A 6,000-nucleotide genomic window follows, 5' to 3' on the forward strand; every position below is an offset into this window, starting at 1 on the left:
AGCAAGGTGAAAAAGGAGAATGCAATCTCAATATTTTCTCGTTTTACCCCACTCTCCCTACATGATTGTGTGCACAATTAATGACTTAATCACAATATGAACTAAATTCTGTAGAACTGAGGAGAAAGAACAGTATGAAAAGGAAGAGGGGGGACTATGAATCATATCAGATGATGATAATTATATTGCATTGTTTAAAACCCTGGAAGAAATATTTGTCTTGATGGAATGATACTGTGATGTACAAGCACACTTATCTATTATTTCTACTTTGTATATTTATTTTCACATGATTTATATGTGTTGTGTTGTCATGTAATCGCGGGTGTGAGTTGAAACACTGTAAGAAAAACTTTTAGTTTGACGCGTGAAAAGGCGTCATGCAGGTCAACCGAGTTCATAGGTTGGGAGATCTCGGAACTCGGAAGGGGATTTAAACCTGTCCGGAAGTATCATGCGGGAGATGATGCCTTGGAGACGTGTTTATGGAAGATGGAGACGGTCGGCGTTTTTGCCACCTGTTCAAGAGAGTTTCAGACGGAGACGTTCAGCATTGTGGGCCACAGGTTTTTGAAACACACTGAGCCTGCGGCATTTGTTTGCCAACGGTCTTTCCTTCAGCACAGGCGGACCGTCGGGAGTGTTGTTAAATCACACAGACCGTAAGCGCAATATTCCACGACGGTCGGATTTACGGATGCCAGTTTACCACACGGATTAATGAGCTGCCTGTTTCTTTTGATGGACATAATTTCATACTGGACAATGGACAATGGCACATTTGTTGGTCTGTATGTTGTAACTTGATGGAAGACAATTTGTTCACGTACTTTTGGTGATGGTTGTGAAATAAGAAACTATTGAAATTAACTATTGAGTTTGAGATTTTGTTTGACGGCAAATCACACATGATGAACACGTGACCTATACGTAACATGGGGGCTCGTCCGGGATCTGTACCATTAGTAATGAGTTTATGTTTGCATTGTGTGTAATACTATGAATCTGTTTGAAAAACACGTGTTTGTGATTTAGCCTAAGTGATACTTTTTGTGATTAGTCATGGCAGAGGCTGTGCAAAAGTTTGTTGTGTTACCAACTGCTTATGAGTTGAAAAGGCTGGAGGCTGATGAGCGAGAAAAATTCGAATTGGAGAAATTAAGAACAGAAAGAGAATGGGCTGCTGAGCGAAACAAATTCGAATTGGAGAAATTAAAAAGAAAACTAGCTGCTGAGCGAGAAGAGAGAAAATTGATATTGCAGAAATTAAGATTAGAACTTGATAATGAAGAAAAAGAGAGAGAGCGAGAGGAAATGTTGGAAATGGAAAATTTTGAGCTGGAAAGAAAGAAACTGAAAACGCAAGTTGAGATGGTTAAACAAGCCATTTTGACAGCTTATGAGTTAGTTCCAGAGGCCGAACCTATTGCTCTGGTGAAGGCTGTAAAAGAAATGCCAATGGGGATTGGTTCAAGTGAATCCTCGTGTTCTTATGAGGCCAAACAGGCTGAGTCGTCCGATCTTCTGAGGGAAGAGTTCCTTCCCGTCGTGTATGAGGAAATTGTTTCCCTAAATGAAAATTCTACTCCTCGACCCATTCGAATTATAAGCGATACTGGGACTTCCAGGTCGCTCTTGTTGAAAGAGGCATTGACCTCCTGTGAAAGTGAAGTCACTGAAATTGGAGACTTTACTCCTGTGCAGGGTATTGAGGGGAGAATTGTTGTTGTGACTTCTCAGAAAATCACTGAGGAGGAGTCTAATTTGGAGACAGGTTTAGTGACTCGAGCTAGGGCTAAAAAGGCCAAAGCAGAGGAGGGCTCAGTGCAATCTAGCACTTTGTTGAAAATCAACCATGATCTTTCTGGCGGCAAGTCCAGTGAGAGTTTATATTTTGATGAATTATCCGACACTTTTTTTGTACCAGTCTTTGAGCAGGACTTGGGCAGTTCGCCGTTAGAGTCAGGTGACGAATATTCACATGTGTCTGTCATGTCTTTATCGAGAGTAGAGCTGATCAAAGAGCAAAGCTGTGATCCTGAAATTGCAGAGTTGAGCGAAGAAGCTCTTTCTGATGACAAGATTGTCAAAGTGCCAGGGGGTTGGTACCCAAAAGATGGGGTTTGGTTGAGGAAATGGCGTCCCCCTGATATCCCTGCCATGACAGTGATGCTGTTGAGCATCCTTTTGCTTATTTTCTTGGCCCTGATTCGGGCTCTTCAGAAATTTAATGTTTTTTGCCATGAATGCCAAGAACCACTGGTTGTAGACTGTACTTTAATCTAATGGAAATATGTAATATGATTGATGACAAATGATGGCTAGACTTGTTTGAAAATTTTGATCTATTAGATCAAATATTTTCCCTTTTAAGGGGGAAGGTGTGATGTACAAGCACACTTATCTATTATTTCTACTTTGTATATTTATTTTCACATGATTTATATGTGTTGTGTTGTCATGTAATCGCGGGTGTGAGTTGAAACACTGTAAGAAAAACTTTTAGTTTGACGCGTGAAAAGGCGTCATGCAGGTCAACCGAGTTCATAGGTTGGGAGATCTCGGAACTCGGAAGGGGATTTAAACCTGTCCGGAAGTATCATGCGGGAGATGATGCCTTGGAGACGTGTTTATGGAAGATGGAGACGGTCGGCGTTTTTGCCACCTGTTCAAGAGAGTTTCAGACGGAGACGTTCAGCATTGTGGGCCACAGGTTTTTGAAACACACTGAGCCTGCGGCATTTGTTTGCCAACGGTCTTTCCTTCAGCACAGGCGGACCGTCGGGAGTGTTGTTAAATCACACAGACCGTAAGAGCAATATTCCACGACGGTCGGATTTACGGATGCCAGTTTACCACACGGATTAATGAGCTGCCTGTTTCTTTTGATGGACATAATTTCATACTGGACAATGGACAATGGCACATTTGTTGGTCTGTATGTTGTAACTTGATGGAAGACAATTTGTTCACGTACTTTTGGTGATGGTTGTGAAATAAGAAACTATTGAAATTAACTATTGAGTTTGAGATTTTGTTTGACGGCAAATCACACATGATGAACACGTGACCTATACGTAACAATACTATTTAAGAAATGACATCACACTCATATACAGTAGCCCACATACAGAGACGCATGCATACATCCCATAGATGTAAAAAATCAAAACTGCTCATCAATGAGAACATGATTGTAAGTCAACTAAAGCTTAACATATTTCATATTAATTTGATTGGCACAATGCAAACTATTGTTTCCTAAATATTTGTACAGAGGAACTTCACCAGAACATTAACTAAGCTTGATTTTCCTGTGTCTGTGAAACCTAATACTTTGTACTCCCAACGTCCAACCATGAAGGTACAAACTTGTTGAAGCATTTGCAGTCATATGTGAATTCCACTGAATGCTGGTCATTTTGGTAAACATACCTGAGGCATTAAAACTGGCTATAAAAGCTGCTGCTGTGCCGTCCTCATCTTCACCAAATCATCCAGAGGCTCTCAGACATTCCCTCATTAGCAGGTGAGCATCACCCCACAGACTCTGCCTTTTCCCTCAAACAACTTTGTAAGTTTTTTCAAATCTTTTTGTATTATATGCTGCCGGGTCATTGCGTCTCTCTCTCTCTCACTCTCTCTCTCTCTCTCTCTCTCTCTCTGGCTCTCTCTCTCCCTCTCTCTCTATCTCTCTCTCTCTCTCTCTGTTTCAGAATAATTAACCACCATGGCGATTCTGCCCATGCTCTCTCTTCTCTATGCTGTGTTTGCACTGAGCATGGCAACAGGTCAGTAGGAGATGCCATTAAGCAATCTCATTATTAATGGATGATTTCATGGTTGAAGAGGATGTTGTGAAAGTGAAAAGGATAAAAATGAATGAATATAAAGCAACAGTCGACGTGTTTTTAAAAGAATTTTGTCATGAAAAAAGTTATTCGTCATCCTGACCATGGTGATCTTCTCCATCCTCCAGAGGCCGTGACTGATGGGGATCCAGGTGAAACTGAGGTCCAGCTCCCTGATTCTCCAGGTGGGTTTGCATGAAATCACTTGTTGCCTGGGTAAACATGTCACAGACAACATATTCCATGGTCTGATTACCAAGGAATTAGGGGGAGCTTGGCTAACTTGAAAAAGAAACTCTTTCAGGTTTAAAGGATGTTCTCAAAATAAAAGGATTGTGTTAACCCTATTCTTACTCCAGAGGTCGTGACTGATGGGGATCCAGGTGAAACTGAGATCCAGGTCTCTGGGTTTGCATAAAATCACCTGTTGTCTGGATCAAAACTTGGTTACATATAGCATCATAAGGTCTGTTGCAGTTATTGTGATGACAGGACTTTAGCATTCTTGTTGCATATGACCAAAATGGAAGTGAACTGTAATTACTTTTTACTTTATTAGGGAATTTTAAGTGACTAATTCTTGACAAAGTCTTTCATGAGCTATTTTGTTCTCACAGTACAAATAGTACAAATCAAAACTAAGTATAGTCATCATAAATGTGTCAGAACCCTTAAAGGTACATTTGTCAGTTGTCATTGAGAAATAGTTTTCTTTATGTTTTGTAAATCTCTAACTAATTGATGGGGCTATACAAACCGCCCTGAGCACACACTGAGCATTTCACAGGTTTTTAATCAGGCACCTTCTTTAACTAGTGTTTCCTTTTATCAGTGTAGACTAACAACACCTCCAGAAGGCTCACCTGTGGTGTCTGGTGTCCCTTCTAACTCATGATTGATTAGATAGAACACCTGCCACTTCCAGAGACAACAACAGCTACACCTCAAGATAGACCCCAACAAGATTATTTCAGTGTTAGTTCAGGTTCATTCACGACTCTAAGTAGTCTGCGAACGCCTCAGCTACAACCACTTTCTCTCTTTTTTAGCAGCCTCAGACAACTCCTTTAAAGTTCCTTTGAGTGACAATCCTCGAAAACCAACCTTGTGTGCTTACCAACTTCATTGCCCCGCCTCCCCTACCAGTTCAGCATACTTTAGCGTCTCTTCTTTAGAGAGAATATGCTATCATTGGATCTGGCTCACTTTTCTGTTGTTCACAGAGCTGAAAGCTGTGGAGGAATGTGCCTTGTGTGAACAGGGATGGACTCGCCATGGAAATCGTTGCTTTAGGTTTTTCTCCAGCGTTCTATCATGGTCTAAGGCAGAGGTGAGTAAAGAAGTATTTTTGACTTAAAGAGCCAACTGAATATGAATGCTGCAGATTGTTTTTTGTATTATTCTGTGTAGAATGGTTTAACAATCTTCCACATCTCTTCATTTCAGTTCAATTTTATGAAATTTTTCTTTTTCTTGTCTTTGCCCTTGATCTTATTTCTCTGTTTATCTTCAGGAGTACTGCGTGAAAGGTGGAGGACATCTTGCATCCATCCACAGCATTAAGGAAGCACGTTTTCTGGAGGAGTTAGGGAAAGGTCGTCCCTATTGATTTGGGGCCTGGGGATCCTCTTTGGTAACTTATTGCATTCTTTCTAATGTGATGTACAGTCGATGGTGGATTGTTATCTACTGACTTATACAGTGTGATTTCAAAACCTCTGATTGAAAGGGTAAACACAAAGTAGAAGTCGGTTTTTGAAAGTTGTGCTTCTGTTCTGTTTGCAGCGCTTTACGTGGTACTGGACTGATGGAAGTGCATTTGACTATTCCAATTGGCATGCATGGGAGCCCAATAACAATAATGGAAAAGAACACTGCGTTTCCACCTTCAAAGATGGTACTTCAACACACTTGACACCAGTATCAGCTCAGAATATAGTCTGTTTGTCCATTTTCTGGTCTTTTCTGTAACTCATTTTCTGTGTACATTATAGTTTGTACAACATAGCCGTACTATGCTCGTCGCTATGCTTTATGAATTACTAAACATACTCTGGCAAAATGGCTACACCTTGTCAAATAGTCTGTTTTCTGTGATCTAACGTGTTGATGTGGTTTACAGTTTGGAATCTGTGTTGATCTGTGTTTA

The sequence above is a fragment of the Sprattus sprattus genome (assembly GCF_963457725.1).
Source record: "Sprattus sprattus genome assembly, chromosome: 5".
NCBI classification, from domain to species: domain Eukaryota; kingdom Metazoa; phylum Chordata; class Actinopteri; order Clupeiformes; family Clupeidae; genus Sprattus; species Sprattus sprattus.